This window comes from Hippopotamus amphibius, chromosome 7 (genome assembly GCF_030028045.1).
Source record: "Hippopotamus amphibius kiboko isolate mHipAmp2 chromosome 7, mHipAmp2.hap2, whole genome shotgun sequence".
NCBI lineage: Eukaryota > Metazoa > Chordata > Mammalia > Artiodactyla > Hippopotamidae > Hippopotamus > Hippopotamus amphibius.
In genome coordinates, this window is record NC_080192.1 from 94,608,786 (window position 1) to 94,635,710 (window position 26,925).

At 43.6% G+C, this 26,925-nt stretch overlaps 1 pseudogene; it reads right to left on the reverse strand.

Moving 5' to 3' along the window:
* The window catches only part of LOC130857664 (60S ribosomal protein L15-like), a 48,109-nt pseudogene extending 23,577 nt beyond the window's left edge, over window positions 1-24,532 (reverse strand).
* Window positions 24,533-26,925: the final 2,393 nt, after the last annotated feature.

The following is a 26,925-nucleotide window of genomic DNA, read 5'->3' on the forward strand; positions in this document are numbered from 1 at the left end:
TGAGGTGCCAGGACAAAAGGCCACCTCCACTCCCAGCTCCCACCCTCGCCCCTGCCCTCAGCTCTCCCTGGTGCGGCTGCTTCCGTGAGCCCTGCTCGTGGGCACACTCTTGCTGAAGCTGGTGTCCCTCATCCGTCAGGCTGCAGGCTTCATTCCCTGACCTGGCTGCCTTAGGCTCCCCCAGCCTGACACACAGCCAGCAAAGTCAGGGTTTGCCACCACCCTGGCCACAGAGAAGTAACGGTCTCAGGGTGAAATCCAGGCCCCAGTAGCGCCTCACAGGCCTGCTGACCCCACCCCCCCGCGCCACCTCTGCGATCCTCTGAGTCTGAATCTCTGGGGTGGGGCTCACGGTGTGTTTTAAGGAGCCCCCCTGGGAAGTCTGATGCACGCCCAAGTTTGAGAACCATTCTCCAATGGCTTCTTCTGATTCTCTCTCCTGGGAGAAACTAGGTCCACTTCCCTCACAAGACGAAGAGGTTTCCCTGGGTGACTGTGGTTTGTCACTTTAAACAAGGTGGTCAACCTTTGTGAGCCTACGCCCAGTTCTGTCTTGGACCACGAACCAAACTTTTCTATACTTTCTTATGAGAAGCCAGGCGTCCACCAAAGGTAAGAGGGAAGTATTGCCCCTCTCACGGGGACTGTTGTTTCATGAGGCTGAGAAAAGTAACAGTGGAGTCTCAGGCTTTCGGTAGGGAAAGGATTTGGGGGAGACAGCATGGTTTTCCAAGCTCTCTAGAAACCATCACCTTGAGAGGGTCCCCTTGTTGCAGGACCAGACTTCATAATCCCTTCATGTGTACTGTTTTGTGCCACTCATGCTGAAGTGAGACTTCTGGTAACCACGACCTTCTAGAATTCAGACAGGGCTGGGGTGGGAGCCAGGGGCCAGTGGGCGCCACGAAGGGCCTTGAAAGCCATTTCTAAAAGTTGGTCTTTCTCCTCAGAATGATGGAGGAGCTTTCAGGCATGGGAGTGACGGGCTCAGATTTGAATGTGGGGGACAGCTCTGGCTTCCCGGCAAGGAATGGATTGGAGTAGGGCAGGGTACAGTCAGAAAGAGTGAATGCTCAGAAGCCAGGTAGGGATACAGGTGAGCGAGAATGGCAGCTCGACTCAGGGCCTTGGCTGTGGTGATGGAGAGAAGTGGACAGATTCTAAAGATAACGTATGTGGAGGAGAGAAGGAGAAAGAACACACTTACATACCAGTTACTCTGTGTGAGGCACTTGACATTCAAAGCTTACAGTCACAACTTTATGAGGTCTGTACCGTTATAATCCTTGCCTTATAGATACAGAAACTGAGGTACAGAGAAGCTAAATAACGTGCCCAGACAGTTTCTGATTGCATGAAGGTACTAGAGAGAGAGAAGGCGAGGGAAAGGAGTAAAGAATGGCACTTTGCTTTCTGCCATGAACACTGGTGGATATTGGTGCCATTTCTTGAAATGCGGAACCCGGGAGGAGAAGCAAGTTTTTTGGGGGGAAGATCATGAGCTCTCCCTTGGACTTAGGTTGGAGAAATGGAGCTCTCCAGCCATATCTCTTTAACATTCTCTTTTAAAGAAGCTGCTATGATGCAACTTAAACATCTTTATGGGAAAGGGTTATGATGAAAAAGTATTTAGTTGTTGGGAGGGGTGAGTTTCAGCGACGCAGATTATTTTTAGGGCTCTTGGGTTAAGCCTATCTTTGAGATGGTGATCCCTGAGTCATGAAAGGTAAAACCTTTGATTTTTTCATTATTAGCCTCTACCTCAGAGCATTTAACTCTCTTGTTTTCCATGTAAATCTGCTTCTTTGGAAAAGGATTCCTCACCCAAGAGATGAGAATGGATCAAGTAAACATGTGTTTAGACAGTTTCTAAAATCTGTAGTTTAACCTGAGAGACCAGTAAGGTTTCTGTCTCCTAGGTAAACAGCAATTAAATGGTATATTAAAATGTATATTGTGTACTCAGTTGGTCCGGGGAGTAATTATGTATTTTAGGACTATTTTAAAAACATGTGTTCTGCCTCCCTCAGCACTGTTTCAATCCATCAAGTAACTGTATACTTGGAACATGTGTTCTGCATAGTAAGAGTCGTTTTATAAACCTCTCGTTAAAGTGAACCAAACGAAAAGGCATCAGCTGCAGCCCATTTTTCAGAAGTGTTTATGCCAACCAAATGTAGACAAAGGAAAACAAAAGCATAGAGGCAAGTCAGGCACCACGCACCCTCTGTCGCTGAAGGCGGAAACACAAGGGTGATCCTGGGCCATGAAGAGCAGAGGTTGGGGCTCACTGGGACACCCTCCAGAGTGAGGCTAGAAGACACTGATGAAGAGAAAGGGGGGAGGGGTTATAGCTGAGGCACAGGTTTTTCCCAAGGGGAAACTTCCCAATCCCCTGAAGAGAATGAAAAGCAGGTGTTCTCTTGGCTGCTTGGCAGATGAGAAGCAGTGGGCCAAGGTCCAGCTCTGCTGGGTGTGCTGTGTTTGCCAAGGGGCTGGAGCAGAGGCCAGGTGAGCTGGGCACCCGGGTGGAGGTGGGGATCACATCAGGAGGAGGAGTGGCAGGATCCCCCTCTGAAATCTGCGGCCTGGGGCCAGTGGGTTACCCACACCAGCCCTGGCCTCTGCGCTCTCTTGGCCTCACCACCACCCTCAAGGACACGGCAACATGCAGAGTACTTTGTTTTCCTGGCATTTCAGTCTCTGCTTAGTATTTGTAAAGTGCTGTTTGCATGTTAACTCTTTCTGGCTGTAAGGGAGCAAGAATGTACTGAACATGCCTTTTTCCTAGTCTGAGAGTCTCCCTAAGCCCTTAGCCATTAAATAGAAGGCACTAGGGCTTCTAAACTCAATGGACTTGGTGGAAAAGGGAAGCTAGGAACTTTCTGAGTCAAGATGGCATCAACTATAACTTAAAGGCCAAAAGAGCTATTACTATTACACAGGAAGGGGAAAGGAGCTTAGGAACTTGGGATCCCACGTGGAAGGACTAGTAGGTGTGGAAATAAAGCAACTCACTGAAGACTAAGTACATCAGGGCTTCCCTGGTGGCACAGTGGTTAAGAATCCGCCTGCCAATGCAGGGGACATGGGTTCAGTCCCTGGGCTGGGAAGATCCCATGTGCTGTGGAGCAACCAAGACAGTGCGCCACAACTACTGAGCCTGCGCTCTAGAGCCCGCAAGCCACAACTACTGAGACTGTGTGCCATAACTACTGAATCCCACATGCCTAGACCCCGTGCGCTGCAACAAGAGAAGTCACTGCAAAGAGAAGCCTGCACACTGCAACGAAGAGTAGCCCCCACTCACCTCAACTAGAGAAAAGCCCATGTGCAGCAATGAAGACCCAACACAGCCCAAAAATAAACAAATAAATAAAAGGATAAAGAGAATTAAAAAAAAAAAAAAGTGCTCTGCTCTGACTGTCCCCCTTGAAATTGTCTATCTAACTTCTGTTGCTCTGGGCCCTGCACAAGGAGCCTCACAGAGTAGTTTCATTCTTTAAAAAAAAAAAAAGACTACATCAGGCAAAGAAGAGAGAGATGCTGAAAAAAGGGGGGTGGGGGGAGGAGCAGAAGTAATAACTGGAGGGAAATTTTGAAATGCAAAAGGGAGAAAAGGAAAAATAAAGATGTTCAGAGGGAAAGTCAGGCCATGTCAAAATATGGGCTTTCATGGGGTTGATCAATGACTTGCTTGTTTTTTTAAGGTCACCAGTGGCAGAGACAACACATTTTTCTCCATATAAAAAGAGGAGAAAGAGAAGAGAAGATGGCAGCACCCCTCCTCTTTTAATTGTGATATTATAACAGCTCACAGCAGAGGCTATTATCTGGGAAAGGGGGAATTCTTTTGACATTATTTCTGGACCCAGTCCTAATCAGTTTTAAAGTATGGCACCGATACATTCTTCCAATGTTTAATGTCTAACGTCATGGATGCTGCTGGATGAGGAAGGAAATGAGCTGCGTGAAATGCCTGAGTGGGTCTTGGCAAGGTCTTGCTTGAAGCCTTAAGAGATAACTGTGTCCTCAGAACCTGTGGCAGGTAAGGCTGCCAAGTGGCCTTGGGCTTTGTAATGAGTCACATTTTCATTACCATCAACATCGTCGCTCCGCTGGATGCGGGGCAGCACTGACCCCATTTTGTCATCTAATAGCCCTCATTTATTGGGCCTGTGCTGTGTCCAAGCGTGTTGTGGATGTGTCACATTCATCGTACCTGATCCTTACAGCATCTCAACAAGAGATTTATCTGCTTCCCTTCACAAAGTGGGAAAGCTCGTATGATCTTGGCCCTGCAAATGACTACTCTTCAGTACTGTCTGTGTAGCTACCTGGGAGTGATGTCTTTGCTGAACTGTATTTTATATGCTCGTTCTTTACAGGACCCTAGCTTGTCATCCCTCCAGACTGTATTTTTGGCACAGTGTAAGCACGTCAGCAAAGTGTAGGCAAGTAGGAGATAAAAGGAGCTCTGGGGGTCAGGTCTAGGACAACTCACTCCCCAGGGTCCACTTGGTCATCTGCCACAGGCCCGACACCTGCTAGGTGCTACGTGGATGATGAGAGAATTGTCAGGGTCAAGGAGCTCATGGCCTGTTCAGGACTGGTCGTGAAAATGCAGTCAGTCCATCCACCACTGTTTACGGAGCATTTCTTGTTCAACTCTGTGCTGGATAAGGCCTGTTCTAGGCCCTGGGACAGAGCAGTGAGCGAAACAGGCAAAAATCCCTGGCCTCGTGGAGTATACAGTCTAACGGCGCCGACAGAAAAATAACGGAAACATACAGCCTGTTAGACAGCAAGAGGGAAGAGAGCAGTGCAAAGGGGCACGGAGCCTCAGAATCGGTGGAGCGTTTTGCACTTTTAAATAGTGTGGCTAGAAAGGCCTCAGCGCAGAGGTGACAGGTGAGTAAAGACTCCAAGGAAGCAGAAGCGCTAGCTGGGGGAAGGGTTCCAGGCGGAGGGAATGGAGCATGCAGAGAACCTGGGATGGGAGTGTGCCCTGTGCAGCTGGCGCAGAGGCGAGGGCAGTGGGCACTGCGCTCCAGGAGGAAAGGCGGCAAGGGGTGGGGCTGGAGAAGTAGGACCTTATAGACCATTGTTGAAGAACTATGGTAAGAATCACTGGAAAAGAATTGGAAGGTTTTGAGTGGAAGAGGAAAATAATTCTAATTTTTTAACCACCTCACTGGCCACTGTGTTGAAAACAGCCTGTATCGTTCTTAGGAGAGCAAGGACTAATGCCAAAAGACCAGTAAGGAGGCTCTAGAAGTTTCCAGGTTTCCAACCCTCCTTCCCCTCTTCGCCACCACCTAACCCATCGCTCAAGTTTAATGATTCTACTTTCATGCTCTTTTCGCCATTCTCTCTGCTGCTGACTTCTGGCAGAACCTTACCGTCCTTCAGTGGGAGTGTTGCCAGGTGCCTTGGAAGAATCTCCTTGTCCCTCACCTCTCACTCCCCAAGCCTTCCTCCACATCACTGCCCGTGGAATTGCCCCCCAACACAGGTCCAGTGCTGTCACTTTTCTAGACAGCTTTCCTGTGCCGGATGCTGGGGAGATTAAACATGATAAAGAGATGACCTTTGCCCTTGAGGAATTCACAGTCCAGTGGGAGAGCCGTGACCTGCAGCACCGGGTGATGCGTGCCACCCCAGAACGGGGCACCAGCCTCTGCTAATCGCAAGGGGCGCGGAGAAGGAGCCCTTTAGCAACGCTGAGGAGGGAAACAGAACAGTACACCATGCCTGGGCCTTAACAGATGAGACACAGGTCTCCTCCGGAAAAGAAAAGAGGAGCACTCGAGGCTGAGAGAATCACGTGCGTCCATTCATTTCCGTCCAGGAAGACGCGCTGACCCTCCTGACACGCTAGAGGGGACTCCACCTCACAGCTGCAGACTCATGTTAGCCCAGCTCAGACTGATGTAAACATTTCAATTTGAAGTTTTAAAACATAGATTATTTTTAGAGCAGTTTTAGATTCACAGCAAAACTGAGTAGAAGGTGCAGAGAGTTCCCATATACCCTTCGTGTCTACATACATGCTGCCTCCTCTATATCAAAATCCTGCACCAGTGATACATTTGTAACAATCTATGAACCCATATTGACACATCATAATCACTCAAAGTAAGTCCATAGTTTACCTTAGGATTCACTCTTGGTATTGTACATCCTATAGATTTTGACAAATATGTAATGACATGTATTGTACAGAGTATCATATAATATTGTATAGTATAGTATCATACAGAGTAGTTTCACTGCTCTAAAAATGCTCTGTGTACCACCTATTCATCCCTCCCTCCCACAGTCCCTGGCAACCACTGGTGTCTCCATAGTTTTGCTTTTTCTAGAATGTGATAGAGGTGAAATCACACAGTATGTAGATTTTTTAGGTTGGCTTCTTTCACTTAGTAATATGCATTTAAGTTTCCCCCATGTCCTTCCATTGATAGCTCATTTCTTTTTAGCACAAGATAATATTCCTTATCTGGATATACCACAATTTTTTTTTATCCATTCACCTACTAAAGGATATCTTGGTTGCTTTCAAGTTTGGGCAATTATGAATAAAGCTGCTATAAACATTCCTGTGCAAGTTTTTGTGTGGACATAAGTTTTTGGCTCATTTGGGTAAGTATCAATATCGAGATTGCTGGATCATATGGTAAGAATATTTTTTAGCTTCATAAGAAACTGCCAAACTGTCTTCAAAAACAGCCATACTATTTTGCATTCCCACCAGAAATGAATGAGAGTTCCTGTTGCTCCACACTCTCACCAGCACTCGGTGTTGTTCAACTCGAATGTGAAGTAAGAAATCAGGGGAATTCCCTGGCAGTCCAGTGGTTAGGGGGTTAGGGCTTGATCCCTGGTGGGGGGAATAAGATCCTGCATGCCACCAGGCACAGCCAAAAAAAAAAAAAAATGAAGTAAGAAATCTGAATCCCTCACAAGCTGACCATAGTTTCACGTTTGCTGATTGGATTTCTCTCCCTATATGCAACCTGCTTAGGAAGCTACATGAAAACCAGCAGGTTGCTTGGCAAACAGGAAGGCTGAGCAAGAGAAATTACCTGGATACTCTTAATGGCTGGTATCAGTCCTGGTGGCCTGTGTCGTCAAGTCAACTCTATGGCTTTGTGAGCTGGAAAAGAGATGTTATTTTTCTCATTTCTAAGCTTCTCATTAGTTCATCAATTCTCCCACCGATTGCAACTTTCTATACAAAATATAATCAGACCCAGGGCCATTCCTTCTTTTTCAGGCAAAGATGCTTAACCATTTTTGTGCCAGGGACCTCTTTGACTATCTAGCAAACCCTACAGAACCCCTTTCTTGGATTCCTTTTGGAATAATGTTTTTTTAAATGCATAAAATAAAATGAATGGGATTACAGAAGAAATCAAATACACATAGCAACATATAAATTGTGATACAGTAATGTATACTTCTTTATTAAAATATTAATTAACATGACCTAATGGTGAGTTTAATAGATACAGTAATTTTGAAAAGATAATGAGTGTTAAAGGTATTCCAAGACATATGAAACAACTATTAAATATGATTTGAAAATATCTGAGATTTCTACTGCTGACAAAGTTATAGGTACTGCTGATATTACTGTATTTGTTGTTTACATTAAAAATGCAATGGAAAGCTAAATTTCAATTATACATTAAGGGAAAGAGACACATTAACTTTTTCCCACTCATGTCCACTGAGCCCCTGACTTTTATCCTCAGGCCTCCAGTTTAAGAACCCCTGCTTTAAGCATATCTTTGCCTGCATCTGTTGTATGTGGGTTTATATATATACACATACATATATATATATTTATTTATTGGCTGTGTTGGGTCTTCGTTGCTGCACATGGGCTTTGTCCAGTTGCAGCGAGCAGGGGCTACTCTTCGTTGTGGTCCTCAGGCTCCTCTTTGCCGTGGCTTCTCTTTTTTTGGAGCATGGGCTCTAGGCACCTAGGCTTCAGTAGTTGTGGCACACGGGCTCAATAGTTGTGGTGCGTGGCTTAGTTGCTCCGCAGCATGGGGGATCTTCCTGAAGCAGGGATTGAACCTGTGTCCCCTGCATCGGCAGGCGGATTCTTAACCACTGCGCCACCTAGGAAGTCCCTGTATGTGGTTTTATCATTTAATTTTTTTCTGTTTCCAAGTCCTTGTTTGCACAGGAGCTTCTCTTCCAGGAAGTCTTCTCAGTCTCACCTGAGCATGTCCCTTCCCTGTGATTCCTTCCCATGCACCATAAACTTCTTTTTTCTGATTCTCCCCACAGTTATAATATAGCATTTATTTGTATGTTTTCCCTTTCAAAAAAGATTAAATGTAACTTTTTTCCTGATAATGTAAAAATGTGTGTTCATTGCAACAGTTTTGAACATTACATAAAAGGACAAGGGAGACAAAAATCACCCAAACACCAGCTCTCTGAGATAGCCACTGTTCATATTAGGTCAGAATAAACTTGCCTTTGTCTCTGTGTGTGATGTCTTGATACCTGTTGATCTCCTCTGCTAGACTGTAGCCCTATGGGGGCAAGAAACTTATTGGTATTAAAGGAAAAATAAAATGTAAGGGCCCAGAAGTTTAGCATTGAATGGATTTTTTTTTTTTTTCCTCTGCCAGGAGAGTCTGATCCATCACAAAATCTGGACTAGGCGGGATGTGGATGGAGGAGGGAAAATGAAGTAGGTCTTTTAAAAGCAAAAACCCCGCTCATCATCTCTGTTCCATATTAGCAAGCAAATTAGTGCTGGGTTTGTCCTTTGGGCAAATGTTGGGCTGTGTGGGGTGCCCAGCTTGGGCTTCGGGTGTCCAGCTGCCTTCTCTGGCACTCAGGTCTGACCCTGTCAGCAGGCTGGGTGGTCAGTTCAGGCTTCATCCCTGGCGTCTGCTCTCCCACAGTGCCGGGCACATACGAGATGCTCAGTAAATATCTGCTGGATTTTTATCCCCTTTATTCCCTACATGTTCCATGTTGTGATAATCATTGAAACCCTCTCCTTTATCTCTTTGACACTGCCCACTCTTGGTTCTCTTAAGTAATCGACTTTCCTTCTTTCATCTCTGAGAGACTTTGAGCGCTCCTCATTAAGTTTTTTTCTATACTATTGAATTGGTGGTGATTCCATACCATTCTTCATTCATTTGAAATATATGAAGCACTTACTTCATACAGGGCAGCATGCAGAGCTTCTCTCCCTGAAGTCTCCCTGGTAACTTCAGAGGCTGTTTGCTGGCTGCTAAGCACTGAGGAGAGAAATAAAACTTTGAAGTTCTTATTATCCTCAGGCCTTCCCAGATCACTCTAAAAAGAGTCTCTTCTCCCAAACACACCATGCTCTCTTTCAGCCCCTTGTGGGTTTTCTTTATAACACATCGGCACTTTTCAGTGTTTTCTATTTACTTGGCTTTTGTCCTTCTCCCTAGCTAGAATAACAACTCGTTGAAAGCAGAGACAGTGTGCCTCCTGTCATATCTCCATCTCCCAGGACATAATACGTGTCATACTACAGGTGCCCAGTAAACATTTATTGATGGAGTTTAAAATGAACAAATGATTAAGTAGTTTCTCAGACAGAGTCCTCACTCTCACCATAGGCTGGAAGCCTTCCCCACTGGGTCTGCGGATTTGTGTGCATGTCCATTCTCGTTGCAGAAAACTGATCTGCACTGACGTCTGCCTAACCCCTTCCACTTTTCCTGATCCTCTTCATCACACATGTTCTAATAATTCAATGTCGTTTTTGTACTCATAACACATTTTCAATGCCTGAGAATTTGGTTGTGCACTTGAAGAAATTAAAAGATTCAAAACAAGACTAAAGAAGTGATTACAAGACAATGTCTCACAGTAATTACAAAATTATCTATGGTTCCCATGATAGTATCATTACCCTACTTCCCTGACCATGCACCTACATACATCTATCCATATTCTAGCAGTAGCTGTAACTTCTTTATTATTTAAGGTATTTTCAGCAAGTTGTGCAGATACAAGTGGTATCTACACCAAGTTCCAATACTTATTGACTGACACTGTTGTGGTGACTGTATGTTACATTGTAGCAAAAATACATTTTGCACATGATTTGGAACTTGCCCACCCATGCAGGGTTTGCAGCTCACCACTTGCACATCATGGTGCCAGTCTACTGACTATCAGTCTTCTGATGCTTGGCTTGACTCTAACGTAAGAGAGCCACTGTTGACCCGTATGGGTTCCTCTATTTAATATGTATCTATAAAGTGAGGGTACGTAACTCTCTGTGTATGTGAGCAATGATTGCACATCTTCTATTGAATGTATTTCTCTTTTTAAAATTAATTAATTAATTTTATTTTTAATTTAGTGGCTGCATTGGGTCTTCATTGTTGTGTGCGGGCTTTCTGTAGTTGTGGTGAGCAGGGGCTACTCTTCATTGCAGTGTACAGGCTTTTTATTGTGGTGGCTTCTTTTGTTGCGTAGCATGGGCTCTAGGTATGCAGGCTTCAGTAGTTGCAGCTCGTGGGCTCAGTAGTTGTGGCACACGGGTTTAGTTGCTCTGAGGCATGTGGGATCTAGATCCCTGACCAGGGCTTGAACCTGTGTCCCCTGCGCTGGCAGGCAGATTCTTAACAACTGCGCCACCAGGGAAGCCCCTGAGTGTATATTTCTAACTGTCAGGTAGAGCTGGGTACTTCTTTCCAACTGTGTAAGTAGCAAAGGGTGGATAAAGGGAACTAAGAGTAAGCCAAAGTGGCCCTGGCCAAAGCAGGAACTGTACAAAGAACAGGCACAACTGATTGGCCATGCACAATAATCAGAGTGCACGGAGATTAAAAGCCAAGATCAGCCAAGTGTCCAGGAGAGCTCCTTGCAGACCCCACCCAACCGCTGTCTCCTAGGAAACTGACCCTCGATGGCCTTCTAATGATAAATGAGTTGGTACCAAAACATAAGGAAAGAAATATCAACAGAGGCAGGATATTCTGTGGTCAAGATGTGGTGGAGATGAGGGCAGAGCGAAGAGGTGCTTGAGCAGGAGTTTAACACTGGAGAGAGCAAAGGACACAGAAGAGGATGACAGTCACCACATCTCTGAGGTCAGCTGACTCTGGTTAGGAGTGCCCTGACAGGAAGGATTACGTAAGGGTTATCAAGTGAGACTAAAGAGAAAGTATTTAGATACGTGGCTCTGACCTTTCACTAGGGGTGATCTTAATATTTACTTATTTATTTGGCTATGCCAGGTCTTTGTTGCCACATGCGGGATCCTCCTTGAGGCATGCAGGATCTTTAGTTGCGGCATTCATGTGGGGTCTAGTTCCCTGACCAGGATTGAACCCGGGCCCCCTGCCCTGGGAGCGTGGAGCTTTAACCACTGGACCACCAGGGAAGTCCCTCACTAGCGGTGATCTTGATAGCTGAGTTCCTGCTGGGCTCCAGATGATGATCTTGAGAGGCACAGCCAGTCATTAGGTACCACTGATATTCCAGGTCTATCCCACATCACCACTGTTTTGTTATTCAAGTGTATTAATACCTCAGTAGTGGCTTAGCCTCCCTACCTCTACTCACTTCTTCTCACTTACCTATGAGTTTACATTTTATAAGGTCTTCAGCCAAAAAAGGGTGGGCTAAGAGAAACCCAAAATAGTTTTACTTCTATGCATGTAAGTGCTGGTTTAAGATTTTTTTATGGGGAGATTAAAAAATGACAGTAATAGCATAAAATGAGATCTCATAATTGTCTGTAGGGTTGGATTTCAATTAACACTATCTATGAAAGTGCCATCTCTCAAACCATTAGTAATCAAGAATTAACTCTAGTAGAATGAGAATAAAACACAGTTACAGATATAAATATAGACACATATGCCTGCATTTCAAATTTAATAGTGAGGAGAAATTAAAAATAAATAGAAAGATTTATTTTTACCTGATATTCCTGAGTTGTTTTACCATAAAGAAAAATTGCCAAGTTTTATATATTGAAATTCATAAATGCTAAGGAACCAAAAAAGTTTTGAAAGCTAAATATGTTATTTTTAATAATACATAGACAGATGGATGGATTAGAGTAGAAATCAGAAGTGGAGAATTAGATAGCTGTAGCTGTATAAACCAAAAGAAAGAAGAGATCTCACTCACTCACTGCTCACTAGGTAGCATAGGGAAACTAGGGAATGCAGAGTAGGGACCCTGTGACAGAGTCTTGGTTTTCATCCAGCCAGTGTTACTGATTTCCCTCTTGTGTTATACTGGGCACAGGAAGAAAATGGATTCAATTTCAACCCAGGTCACCACATCAACAGTTTTGAAATCAAGTTTTATAATTTAATGGCTGATTTCCTCACAGTTCACCAAAACACCAGCTTTTGACCTATTTATTTCTTTCATTTAGATATAATAAAAAGGCTATAAAGAGTCTTAAGCCTATTCTACATTTGTGAGTTAAATGAGGGTTCTTTTTTTTTTAATCTTTGATTATTCCATACACCTAAACAAGATTATGAGATATAGCCCTATTTGAACACCATTTATTTATTTGTTTGTTTGTTTGTTTGTTTATATGAAAGCATGGACATTTAGAGCCAAAGAGATCTTAGAAATAAACTAGTCTGTATCAGTCAGGGATATGGGGTTTGCAATGACAGAAAACAAACTCGAACCAGCTTAGGCAAAAAGGAGATTCAATTGGAAACAATCTTAGTGTCAATAATTTAACTGCAGGCCAGGCTGTATACATGGGTCTCAGAGACACCTGATCCTAATGCCACCAGAAAGATCTGTCTCTTACCTCTGCTTTTCACTGCATGTCAGCTCTTAAACTTCGCATGGCAGAACCAGGACTGCCAAATGGTCCTGAGCCCCATTCTACACACTTTAGCCAGAGATGCCGATTCTTTTCCCAGTTCCAGTTCCACAACAAAAACAAAAATCTCAAGCAAGCTCTCTGACTGGTCCAGCTTGGGTCAGGTGCCCGCTCCTGAACTAACCACCCATGGCGAGGGAGGTGGAGTCCTATAAGAAAATGGAGGTCCAATACTTGGGGTGTAGGAGAGAAACAGTTCCCAGAAGAAGGGAGGGAGATGAAGGGCAGACCTCCCCCTCCCTCCCCCCCCAAAAAATCCACTCTGACTCATTTTACAGATGTGGAAATTTAGGCTCAGAGAAATTAAGTGACTTACTCAAGGTTACAACTTGTACTTGAACTTGGCTCATCTGGCAGCCAGTCAAACGCTTGCTCATTCCCCCACACTGCTGCTCATTCTGTGGAAGCTTCATTTCAAGCTCTTTCAGCAGGAAGGGCATGAGCTGAGGGTGAAGAGGAGGGGTGTGGAATTAAGGGTCGTATATTATGCTTAAACTTCTTTCTAGTCTTTTGCCAGAGTTCTAACTTCACCAGTCTTTCTTTTGTCTGGTTTAGCTTTATTTTCTTACTAGGGGAATGTACACATGAAGTGGGAATCCCCCGGTCGCCTTCTGCCCCTGTCCGTCCCAGGGGGCTCGTCCCATGTCAAGCTGAAGTTGAACAATTATCACAATAATAGCTTACACTGGAGAGAGGACTTACAGTGTGCCAGGGACTGTGCTTTTTATACATTCTCTTATTTAAGCCTCGTAACAGCCCTATGAGAGAAGCATTAGTACCATCATCATCCCGCTTTGCAGATAAGAAAACGGAGGCAGAAAGAGGTTAATTGACTTGTCAAAAGTCATAGAGCTGGGAAAGGACGTAGGTAGGATTTGAACCCAGGTAGTCTGACTCCAGAGCCATTGCTAGACAAACATCTCCAGCCTGTGGCTGCCTGCATGAAGCCCTGATAGTGTCTGGGACTCCTCAGATGCCTGCTGACCTAGAGCTGGCTCATCTCTGGAGCTGTTGCCAACCTGTTCGGGCTTTGGAGCTAGACTAGGGTTTGAGTCCTGGTTTACTGCTCACTAGCCTTATGACTTTGGGCAAATAAGCTCTTAGCAATTACTCTGTGCCTTGGTTTTCGGATGTGTAAAGTGAGGGTAGTAATATCCACCTCAAAGTCTTGTGAAGATTAAATGAGATACAGTGTTAGAGCTGACAGCAGAGTGCCGAGCATAAAATACATTTCAATAAGGTCATTTTAGTTTTGAGTCTTAATCCTGGTGGCTGGGCCTGACATTTGGGCCCCCAAATCCTCACAATTTTTTGAAGGGTGTGAGGGTGGCTTATGTGAATAGGACTGCTCATGATGTGAAGCTTGCTCTTTATCCACTTTCAGCCTGGGCCCTGGCTGGAGGACAGTGGGTTTGGTAAATCAGAAAGGCAGGTGGAAATGGTGGTAGGAGGGAGGAGACCCCTGCCCGCCACAGATGGTGCTGAAAAAGACAAAGCTGCCAATTACCCTCTACTCCCTTCTCATCAATCAGGGGTCTCTTTCTCTCCTTTGGATGTTTTCTTTCCCCTCCTTGTCATGGCTGCAGCAAATTTATTTCTGATATCATCTGATTTATTCTATGTTCAGGCCCCTCCCAACTTGAGGGTCAGCCCTAGCAGAGCAAAACGCCCCCTGGATCTATGTAATAATGATGGCCCAACTCCAATCTCACCTCCAGGCACTCACATCCATTCTCACCTCCAAGTATTTCAGCCACAAAAGGTATGCTCTTTGTTAAAACTTTAACCAATCTTTTGCCTGGCTTTTTTTCAGGTCCCAAGTCTAGGAGCTGTGTCTGCTTTGTGTGGTTGATAAAGGGTTGTACTTTGTAATCCAGACCAGACTCAGAGCAAAGAGGCAAGGGGTCAGCCATACCACAGATGAAAACAAGCCCAAAAAGATGACCAAGGAGATGGCGCTTAATGGGTAAGTGAAAGATGCCAGTGTCTTGACTTTCAAACACTGTATGGTCAAAGTTTTGCTTTAAAATAAGTGTGTGTATGTGTGTTTGTGTAGAATCCATATTCAGAGACCTGATTTGAAAATAAAAAAAGATACTATTTTTTCTTGCTTTCCCCACATGCCTTTTTATTGTAAGCAAGCAGCCCAGCACCCAAGACGTTACAGAGGTTTGTGATTTCTTCAGCTGAGATGGCTTGACCTACATATAAGCAGAAAAATCCCGGCTAGTCCAGCCTCACTGAAAGTGGAACTATAACACATTTCCCTGAGATAAAATGCCATGAAATCCTCTTGGTTTTTTCCAGGAAACCCTAAGTCCTTAAGGGGACAGAACTTAAAGCAATGGGAAGAAAAAAATCATGCAGATGTTGTTACCTGTGAAAGGAAAACAAAGGAAAGAAAGAAATGAAGGGAGCAGATGATAAGAAAGAGTGAAATGAAATTCACACATAGGAAAGGTTAGGGGAACCCAAGCGAGGCGCCAATCAGAAAGGAGAAGGAACTGCAGGACATGCACGCGCGCGCGCGCACACACACCCACACACACGCACGCACGCACACACACAAACACACACTTTCAAGAAAAGGTACAAAGAGAACAAAACTGTATTTTGTGGGAGAGACGGAGGGAGGGAGAGAAGAAAAAAGAGAGAGAGAGGGAGAGAGGGAGATTGAAATCTCAAGATCTAGACCAGGTCAAGCTGGAAGAACAGGCAGAGTTAAGACCAGAGGCTGGGTGGGGAATCCCAGAGAGATCTGTTTACAAAAAGATAGGCCTATGGAAATTCCACAACTGACTTTTGAGATTCAAATCCGAAATAGAGAAGGACCCAAATCACACGCTGTCTGTGTGTATTTTAACCGCCTGATGAGGTACTATCTAGACAAGAGGAAATTCTCCGCGGCCTTGAACAGACACTTTCAGATTTTAGATTTCAACAGACCTAAATATCTTCCACGTGGCCTCCAACTGTGCCCGGGGGCTGGGGGGGGGGGGGGGGGGCGGTGCTGCTGGCCAGCGGCCGCGGTTCAGCCCCTCCGCGAGACCGCGGGAGCGTGCGGCGCGCGGGGGCCGCCCCCGCGGAACTCCCCTCGCATTGTCTGTGCGCCCTGGTGTCCCCGCTACCCAGGCGCGCTCCAGGTTATTGTTCTCGCTTTGCCCGCAGGGAGGAGGGTGGGATGGGGTGGGAAGACGGCGGCGGCGGCGGCGGCGCACGGCTGCTACCCGGGCAGCGACGCCTCGGTCTCGGGACCGTGTGCCCGGGGGTGGGTCCGATGCCACCTGAGGCTGGGGACATGCGGGCGCCGCCGAGCGCCTCCCGGGAACCCTTCCGCTTCCCTCCCCTCAGGTCCCCAGAGCCCGGGCGCGAGCCGGGCGAGGGCCGGCCGGGCCAGGAGCAGGAAACCGGGCGGGCGTCCCGGTGCCGCGCTGTGGCTCCCGCGGCCGCCCGGGCGCTCGCAGCTCAAGGGAGGGACGCTATGACGCACCCTCCCGGTATTAGAACACTTCACCTTCTATTTATAGACACTCCTCCGACCGCAGACCGAGCTCGCCCTTGCTCTTTCCCTCCGTCGTGAAGGAAGGGACGAAAAACCCTACCTAGAATGGAAGCTACTAATACGCGGCGACAAGGAAGAATTCTATTTTGCACATTCCTTTATAATTCCAACTATTAATTGCAGATCTAGGGAGCTCTGTCTGGCTCAGGGAATTCCGCGATTTTCTGAAGCTTTAAAACCTACAGGACATTATTTTACACGTCTCCTAAACATGTCAAATAAATTCGTCTCTTGTGAGTTCATGAAATATTCGCCAACAATTTGCTCAAACTGGGTAAGATGCAAACCCACTGAATTCAGAGAAAGGATGTTTCTAGCTGGCTTTCTGTGTTTGCTAAAAGCCAGCAATTCTAACCATAAAATTTATTTGGGAGGGGAAGCATATAGAGGGAAAATATTGCCTATTTCAAACAAAAACAAAGTTTGTCAGGGTTTTTTTTTTTTTTTTAATTGGGGCTTTTGGATGCTTTTAGAGGTACACCATCCATGTAATTACAGGTGATTAAAAATAATTCTTACCTCCTCATAGTAACATTTGCAGTAATTAAAACGGGATTTTTTTAAACTGTAATTTATTTCTCATAATTTGGTTGTTTGTGCTGCAGTCAACACTAAAAAGGAAGCCTGATCACTATCTTTCATCTTGGTTTTTACTCAGTTTCACTTTCTAAACTTCAGTCGACCCAAGAAATACTGCTCTTTACATTTATTAACAAAAAAGGTATACGTATGTAGATACAGGCATTGTTTTAAATGCCATTTTAAAAGACCTTTTTTTAGAGCAACAAAATTGAGAGGGATGTATAAAGATTTTCCATATATCCCTTGCCCCTACGCAAGCACAGCCTCCTCCATTATCAACATTACTCACCAGAAGGTACATTTTTTTTACCAAGGATGAGCCTACACTGACAAATCATAGTCACCCAAAGTCCATAGTTTACCTTAAAATTCATTCTTTGCATTGTACATTCTATGGGTTTGGACAACTGTATGATGACATACGTTCATCTTTATAATATACAAGTTCTTTTCAGTGCTCTAAAAATCCTCTAAGCTTTGCATAGGCCCATTTTAAAAAGCTTAGCTAAACCACAGATTGGTTACCATGCAGGCAATTCTAAGTACACAAAATGTAAGCAGAATATCCAGTGTGCCATTCTTCCTAACACCTAGTGTATAAAGTGAGGGGTATCTGTAAAAACAATAGGGTTGACCCTTGAACAAAGCGAGGGGGTTGGAACACTGACCCTCTCCCACCCTCTATGCAGTCAAAAATACGAGTGTAATTTAGAGTGGGCCCTTCATATCCCCATGGGGTTCCTCTGTATCTGAGTTTCTGAATCTGTGGATTCACCCAACTGCAATCCTGTAGGACTGTAGTATTTACTATTTAAAGTGTAAGTGCACCTACACAATTCAAACCTGTGTTGTTCAAGGGTCAACTGTATTATAACATGATTTTGCTGTGTAAAACTCATGCCCTAATACTGTAGAAGCATTGAATAAAATTTAAGAATGACCACAGTAGCAATTGTTACAGTGCATTATAAAATATGCATTTGATGGTAGGTCCCCCTGTGAAAGACAACTTGGCAATAGCCATCACATTTTAAAATGTATATTCCCTTGGACCCAGCAATTCCACTCTTGGGAGTACATGCTACAGATGCAGTACACACTTGTGAAGTAATTGGTTGTTGCAGTGCCTGTACTAACAAAAGGTTAGAAACAATATAAATGTCCCACAATGATGGTACTACATCCATGTACGTCCGTATTATATAGCCTTGAAGAAGATTAAAGCAACCTCTTTTTGTACTGATAGTGAAGTGTCTCTAAGATACACTGTTAAGTGAAAAAAAAAAGATGCAGAAACAGTATAAAATACTATGTTACACTACAAAAATAAATATAATGCATATATTAACTTAAATATATCAAATGTGTATTTATATGGAAATATTTATGAAAGTGGTAGCAATGTTTGCCTCCTGGGAGGTAACTGGGAGGTTAGGACGGGAGAGAAATTTATTTTCTATTATCTATCCTTTGGTATCTTTGAGTTTTGTTCCATGAGCATGCATCATCTATTAGCAAATTTTAGCCTAAAAATACCTTATAAATTCCTTTCTAAATTTACCCACACATGATAGATCTCTCTTTAACTTGTAGAAGTTCCATGTTTGGGATTATCATCATTGTAGAGAAGTTTACTGTGATGAAACAAAACTGAACTAAACTAAGCTAAGCTTTTATCCTCAGCACTTTTTTATCCTAGCTCTACCTGATCTGTGAATCATCATAGAAATGTTTTGCCCAGAGGTTGCCAGAACTTTATTATCAGCATTTTAAAGGAAGGTGCTCAGTTGTTGATATATTTTTTCTCTATTCTTGTGGCATGTTATGAATGGGAGTAATGGCAGAGTTAAAGGTCTATTGAGTATCTATTATAAAATAATTACTTAAGGAGATTTATAACATCCATTTTATTTTGCACCAAACCATCACTTAAAACAAGGGCCTGTTTATCAGAATTCATATTTCCTACAATGACTTTCTCTACTAGACATCAAGTGGTTAGACTGGCAACTATTCCGGTGGAGTAATGTGCACAGAGTGCTTCTGCCTCTGTTTAAAAAGTGAAAAAACAGAAGCATCAGGGTAGGTGAGGGGTGTGCACTACACGATTATACCAGAAATGAGCCAAATTGTTTGTTTTCAATTCCATTGTAGGTATTGCTTCCCCCTCACCATTCCAGCTTTATTGAGATATAATTGACATATAACATTGTGTAAGTTTAAGGTGTACAAAGTGTTGACTTGATACCCTTACCTATGGCAAAATAATGTTGTAGGTATTTTTTATATAAGTTCAGATAAGTTTGCGCTGTTACTCCTCAGTATAACAACAGGAATGGGTACGGGATTGACTTTGCCAGGGTGGTTTCCTTCAGAGGCCCCAGCACTGATGCCTTGTGATGAAGGTGATGATGAAGACGAGGAGGAGGAGGGCTATCTTTAAACAAACAGAAATATTGCTCGTTTACGTGTATATGAGCTAATGTATATAGAGCACTTTGCCAGAGACTGGCAGAGACAAGGGGTTCAAAATTGAATTATTATTGGAACAAGAAGAGGTTTACAATAGTCTCTTGGGTCATAAGTTGTGTTTGGGGTCCCAGGATAGGGCTGCCCATATCCCACTTTCTTAAGAACTGCCAAATCCCTGTGCAATGTTTCCCACCTTCAGGTACTACCAAAGTGAACCACTTTCATGATTTGTACTATCTCTAGGTACCAGTTACACTATTAGATGTAGAGAGTTTTTAAACCATTAATTCAAGCTAATTTTGCTCCCTACTTTAGCTAAGCTTTGCTCAAAGCAATAATCATTGCTTTTAGGTGTCAGTGACATATGTAATATGCATACACTATTAGAATAAAATATATTATATATAATATTGGAATAAAAAATGCTTGTCTGTGAACCTGCTGAAAGTACCTCGTGTAGCATGTCAACCCAGTTACTGTGTAACTCTTTGTCTTCCCATAACCTGAAGCAGACCCTGAGAGACACTTGGCAGCTACTACTCCCCTTCAGCATCCTAGATTTAGTTTGGGGTGGCTGCTGCAGAAGCTGGAAGAGCTTGCTAATCACCTGCTACTCATGCTGCAAGACAGACACTTTCAGAGCAGGAAGCTTTTCCAGCTGCTGGTCGTGCATGATTAGACCTGCATATATTCACGTGTCTGTGTATCCATATTCTGGTGGATGCTTGCATTGTTGCTGGTTTCAGCTCAGAAATGACACTTTCCGATAAATATACTCCAGTCAACTATTCAAGAACAAGATTGGGCTTCCCTGGTGGTAAAGTGGTTAAGAATCCGCCTGCCAATGCAGGGGACATGGGTTCGAGCCCTGGTCCAAGAAGATCCCACATGCCACGGAGCAACTAAGCCCGTGTGCCACAACTACTGAGCCTGCGCTCTAGAGCTTGCAAGCCACAACTATTGAGCCCACGTGCCACAAATACTGAAGCCTGTGTGCCTAGAGCCCGTACTCCACAACAAGAGAAGCCACTGCAATGAGAAGCCTGTGCACCGCAACAAAGAGTAGCACCCACTCTCCGCACCTAGAGAAAGCCCATGCAGCAACAAAGACCCAACACAGCCAATAAATAAATAAATTTATTTAAAAAGAAACAAAACAAAACTATTTAAGAACAAGATTACCTTATGTGGGTAGTGAAGAAGTCAAAAAGGGTGGGAGTGTTTTGGGGAAGAGCCCCAGTTTGTGTAACCTGTCTGGCAAAGCCTCAAGATACAGAAGAGTGAGGTTATGGAAAAGCTTATCTTTTGGAATTGGCCTAAGATATATTGGCCTAAATTATATCATGTATATACTTTGTTTTTATTGTGCTTCAATTTATTGCACTTCACAGGTATTGTGTTTTTTACAAATTGAAGGTCTGTGGCAACCCTACGTCAAACAAGTCTATTGGTGCCATTTTCCCAACAGCATTTACTCAAGTCATGTCTTTGCGTCACATGTTGGTAATTCTTGAAATATTTCAAACTTTTTCCTTGTTATTATATTTGTTATGGTGATCTGTGATCAGTGATCTTTGATGTTTCTATTGTTTTAAGGCACCACAAACCATGCCCATATCAGACAGTGAACTTAATTAATAAACGTGGTGTTCTGTGTGCTCCATCCTGCTCCCATCTCTCTCCCTCTCCTTGGGCCGTCCTACTCCCTGAGGCACAATGCTGTTGAAATTAGACCAATTAATAACCCTAGAGTGGTCTCTAAGTGTTTAAGTGAAAGTAAGTGTCTCTCACTTTAAATTGAAACCTAGAAATGATTAAGCTTAGTGAGGAAGATATGTCAAAAGCTGAAGAGACAGGCTGAAAGCTAAGCTAAGTTGTGAATGAAAAGGAAAAGTTCTTGGAGGAAATTAAAAGTGAACACATAATGATAAGGAAAGAAAACAGCCTTATTGTTGATATGGAGAAAGTTTTAGTGGTCTGGATAGAAGATCAAACCAGCCACAATATGTCCTTAAGCCAAAGCCTAATTCAGAGCAAGGCCCTAACTCTCTTCATTTCTGTGACGGCTGCAAGGGGCAAGGAAGCTGCAGAAGAAATTTTGAAGCTATCAGAGGTTGGTTCATGAGGTTTGGGGAAAGAAGCCGTCTCCATAACATAAAAGTGCAGGGTGAAGCAGCAGGTGCTGACACAGAATCTGCCTCGAGTTATGCAGAAGATCCAGCTAAGCTAATGAATGAAGGTGGCTACACTAAAGAACAGATTTTCAACGTGGAGGAAACAGCCTTCTATTGGAAGATGTCATTTAGGACTTTCACAGCTAGAGAGGAGAACTTGATGCCTAGTTTCAAAGCTTCAAAGGACGAGCTGACACTCTTGTTAAAGGCTAATGCAGCTGGTGACTTGAAGTCGAAGCCAGTGCTAACTTACCATTCCCCAAATCCTAGAGCCCTTAAGAATTATTCTAAACCTACTCTGCCTGTGCTCTCTAAATGGAACAATAAAGCCTGGATGACAGCACATCTGTTTACTAAATGATTTTCTGAACCTTTTCAGCCTACTGTTGAGACCTAGTGCTCAGAAAGAAAGATTCCTTTTAGCTCCTTGACAATGCACCTGGTCACCTGAGAGCTCTGATGGAGATGTACCCATGAGGCTAACGTTTTCGTGTCTGCTAACACAACATCCATTCTGCAGCCCATGGATCAGGGAATAATTTCTACTTTCAAATCTTATTATTGGAGAAATATATTTCATAAGGCGATAGCTGCCATAGACACTGATTCCTCCGATGGATCTGGGCAAAGTCAGTTGAAAACCTTCTGGAAAGGATTCACCATTCTAGATGCCATTAAGAACATTCATGATTCATGTGAAGAGGTCAAAATATCAATATTAATAGGTGTTTGGAAGAAGTTGATTCCAATCCCCATGAATGACTTTGAGGGTTCAAGACTTCTGTGGAGGAAGTAACTGCTAACGTGGTAGAAATAACAAGAGAACTAGAATTAGAAGTGCAGCCTGAAGAGGTGAGTGAATTGCTGCCAATCTCATGATAAAACTTAATAGATGAGGAGTTGCTTTTTATGGATAAGCAAAGAAAGTGGTTTCTTGAGGTGGAATCTACTCCTGGTGAAGATGCTATGAAGACTGTTGAAATGACAAGAAAGGACTTAGAATATTACATAAACTTAGTTGATAAAGCAGCGGCAGGGTTTGAGAGGATTGAGTCCAATTTTGAACGAAGTTCTACTCTGGGTAAAATACTATCAGAATTGCATGCTACAGAGAAATTGTTCATGAAAGGAAGAATCAATCGATGTGGCAAACTTCATTGTTGTCTCATTTTAATAAACTGCCACAGCCACCCTGGCTTTCAGCAACCACCCTGATCAGTCAGCAGTCGTCGACACTGAGGCAAGACTCTCTACCAGCAAAGAGATTATGACTCTCTGAGGCGCAGATGATGTTTAATGTTTTTTATAGCAATAAAGTATTTTTTAAAAACCTTTTATTTTATATTGGAGTATAGTTGATTAACAATGTTGTAGTAGTTTCAGGTGTACAGCAAAGTGACTTAGTTATACATATACACGTATCCTTTTTCAAATTATTTTCCCATTTAGGTTGTTACATAATATTGAGCAGAGTTCCCTGTGCTATACAGTAGGTCCTTGTTGGTTATCCATTTTAAATATAGCAGTGTATACATGTCAATCCCAAATTCCCTAGTAAAGTATTTTTAAATTAAGGTATGTACATTGTTTTTTAGACTCAATGCTATCGCACACTTTATTAATAGACTACAGTGGAGTGTAAACCTAACTTTTACCTGCACTGAGACACCAAAAAACTTGTGACTTGCTTTATTGTGATATTTGTTTTATTGTGGTGGTCTAGAACCAAACCAGCAATGTCTATGAGGTGTGCCTGTATAAAAGGAAAGGGTACTGTTTAAAAAAATAATAAATTGGCCACTCACGTGTCTACCACCCAGCTTAAGAAATGGACTATTACCCTTAAGAAGCCCTTGTGTGCCCATTTCTGAACACATCTGCCTCCCTGGCTTCTCTCAGGAACCACCTTTCTGAATTTTGTTTTGCCTTACAGTTGTAATGGTTATATATGTGTTCCTGAATAACACAGTATTTAGTTTTATCTGCCTTTTGAACTAGAAATAGATGGAATCTTTGACGACTTGGTTTTTTCGCTCCACATTCTATTTGTGAGCCTCATCTAGTCCCTTTCTTTCTCTCCTCTTTGCAGACCTTCAGCCTAAATCCCCTCTGGGATTCCTGCGTTTATCTCCTCACCAGGCTCTCTGTTGACAGAGTCTTCCTCGCAGAATTCACTGTGCAAACCACCACCAAAGCCTCACCTTAAAACGGGAAGTTACATTTAAAACTATTTTCTAGCAGCATATTCAGTGGCATGAGAAATGTTTACCTTTACAAATTTTGTATAAATGTATATCACAAATCACACAAAATCTTAACAGTGGCTCTCGCTGGACGATAGGATTATAGATGGTTTAATTTTTTTCTTTGTGATTTTTTTCTACTTCCCAAGTTTTCAATGGAAGCCTTCGACGCAACGTTCAGGTCTTCCTGCTTTTATCTTCCCACCTCCCAGTGGTTTCTGAGGTCTGACCTGGTGAAGAGGTGGGCCACAATAGCAGAACACGAAGACCCCTTCCTCAATGACAAGTTCATATTCAAAGTCACAGGCTTTCTTTCCCACCCCCAGTCCAGAGCAGCATTATCTCATCTGAAGCAGGGCAGCCAGGCCCTTCAACCATTCTTGCAAACAGGGCCATCATCCCGGATGTGCCACCTTTGCAGTCACACAGGGGCCCACACTCAGAAGGGCTTTCTGCTGCTATGCTGTCTTGAAAGTCTTGATTTTATGTTTGAACCTAAGTTTTGTATGTGAAACCCCATGGGACAGTGGAGTATGAGCAGAGGGCATATGCATGCATTGCCTGTCTGCTGTTCTTGCTGCCCCATGAGCACAGAATTCCGGTCGTCGCTCATGCTCGCAAGTTTGGCAAGATGTAAGCGTGTTTCATCTGTGATTGAGTAAGTGAGGGAGCTGACAGCCCTGAGAGGTCAGGCTTATCATTCAAACCAGGACTTGTTTTGAAGGCAGATAAAGGGCAATGGTATTCTAAAGACATGAACAGCCAAGGAATCTTATCATAGCCTTTCTTGCTTTAATACCCTCTGCATTAGCCAATCACATATCCTGAAAATGAAGACATAGAAGGAAAGGGAAATACAGGGCACCCCATAGTTCCTTTTCCTTTTAGTCCTTCCTTTACTCACCAGTAAGTTAAGGTAGAGGGTTGGTGAAGTGAGCACATACCAAGAAGCGAAACAGAGACTTCCCTGGTGGTGCCGTGGTAAAGAATCTGCCTGCCAGTGCAGGGGATGCGGGTTCAATCCCTGGCCCGGGAAGATCCCACATGCCGTGCAGCAACTAAGCCTGTGCCACAACTACTGAGTCTCGCTCCAGAGCCCATGCTCTGCATCAAGAGAAGCCACTGCAATGAGAAACCAGCACACCACAACCAAGAGTAGCCCCTGCTCACTGCCATAAGAGAAAGCCCGCATGCAGCGATGAAGACCCAACGCAGCCAAAAAAAACAAAAAGAAGTGAAATAAAAACAACTGAATTTGTTTTGTGTGGCATTTTCCACTGTTCTGGTAAGAATGAAATACATAAGCACCTACAAACTACGAAACATGAATTAGATCTTTTTAGTGATTCTGCTTATAGGTTAAAAGCTCTTTTATTTGCATTTGAAACTGATATTTCACAATATAAAAATAAACAATAAAATTCAGGCTAATATTTTCAAGTTTTGTTTACTTAGAATAAAATTAGGGACTTTCCTGGTGGTGCAGTGGTTAGGAATCCGCCTGCCAATGCAGGGGACACAGGTTAAAGCCCTGGTCCAGGAAGATCCCACATGTCGTGGGGCAACTAAGCCCGCACATCACAACTACTGAGCCTGAGCTCTAGAACCCACAAGCCACAACTACTGAGCCCATGTGACACAATTACTGAAGCCTGCGCGCCTAAAGCCCGCGCTCTGCAGCAAGAGAAGCCACCACAATGAGAAGCCCAGGCACCACAACAAAGAATAGCCCCCACTCACCACAACTAGAGAAAGCCCGCATTCAGCAATGAAGATTCAATACAGCCAATAAATAAATAAATAATAAATTTTTGGGAAAAAAAAGGAATAAACTTAAATAATTTTAAAAAAACAAAACACAGCAAGTTGATAGAGAGACTGTAGGAAAACCTTTAACAGCATTTTCTTTGGGCCCCCAAAATTATCATTCCAAATTTATGGTTTATGTTGCATTGCAGCTCATGAAAATCCAGGCCTTTTCTCTAAAACTCTTGTCTCTGCTGTGACTTCTTAAAGCCCATTTCGAGACCTGGAAGTCAAGAGATGACTCTTCTTCCTAAACCTCTGCTCTGCAATTCATACCCTTAGGGAACAAGCTGGGGTAGAGAAAATGTAGGAAAACCACACTGGTTAATATCTCAGAATACTGCACACCCCCCCCGCCCCCGCCGTATTAAAAACAAAAACCGAACACCTAGCGACCATAGATTCCTTGAAGGCAAGGACCTTCTTCCTCTTGTGCTTACCATAGAGCTTTCCTATAATAGGGACTTAAAAGCTGTCCTTTTCCTCAATATATGTTTGCTCACTTAAATTTAAAACACTCTTTTCATCATGCAGCTCTCAAACACCTTCAAAGGGCTCCCTATTGCCTAACCTGCAAATTGAAACTCCTAACCAGGCATTAAGGTTCTATAATCTGCGTTCAATCTATTTTTCCAAATTCATCTCCCAAGACTCCCTAGAACTCTGTCAGTAATGGTTGAACGAATACAGAATGATTGGATTACACAGCTCCTAGGAGTTTACACAATCTGCAGATGGATAAATCATTAGCCCTTTTAGGGTTAGCTTAGGTAATAGATGCGAGCTAACATTAATGCCCCAATATTGGGAGCCAGTGATGAGTGTTACAGACCCTAAATGGGAGTCATTAAGATAGTCGATCCTGAGAACAGTCATCTCTGCAGGATCACATCCTGGCTTCTTCAGGAATCAGGGACGGAAAGTTAGTTGGAGAGAAGCCTGAAGCTGTTGTTTAGCCCACAGGGAAGAGCGTGGGCTGCCAGGGCCTCACCGCGGCCCTATGGAGCTCTCTACCTGGGCTCAGGCAAGTTTCTGGACTTTGAGGGCTGTGAAATCATAGCTGTTACTAAGTGTCAGATATGCTCTAGTAATGAGCCATTAAGGAAAGCTTTGGGCAGAGACAGGCTTTGAAGGCAGTAGAACCTAAGCAGGGGCCATTCTCAGTGTACCTTGGTGGGAATCAATTGTGTTTCCAACATG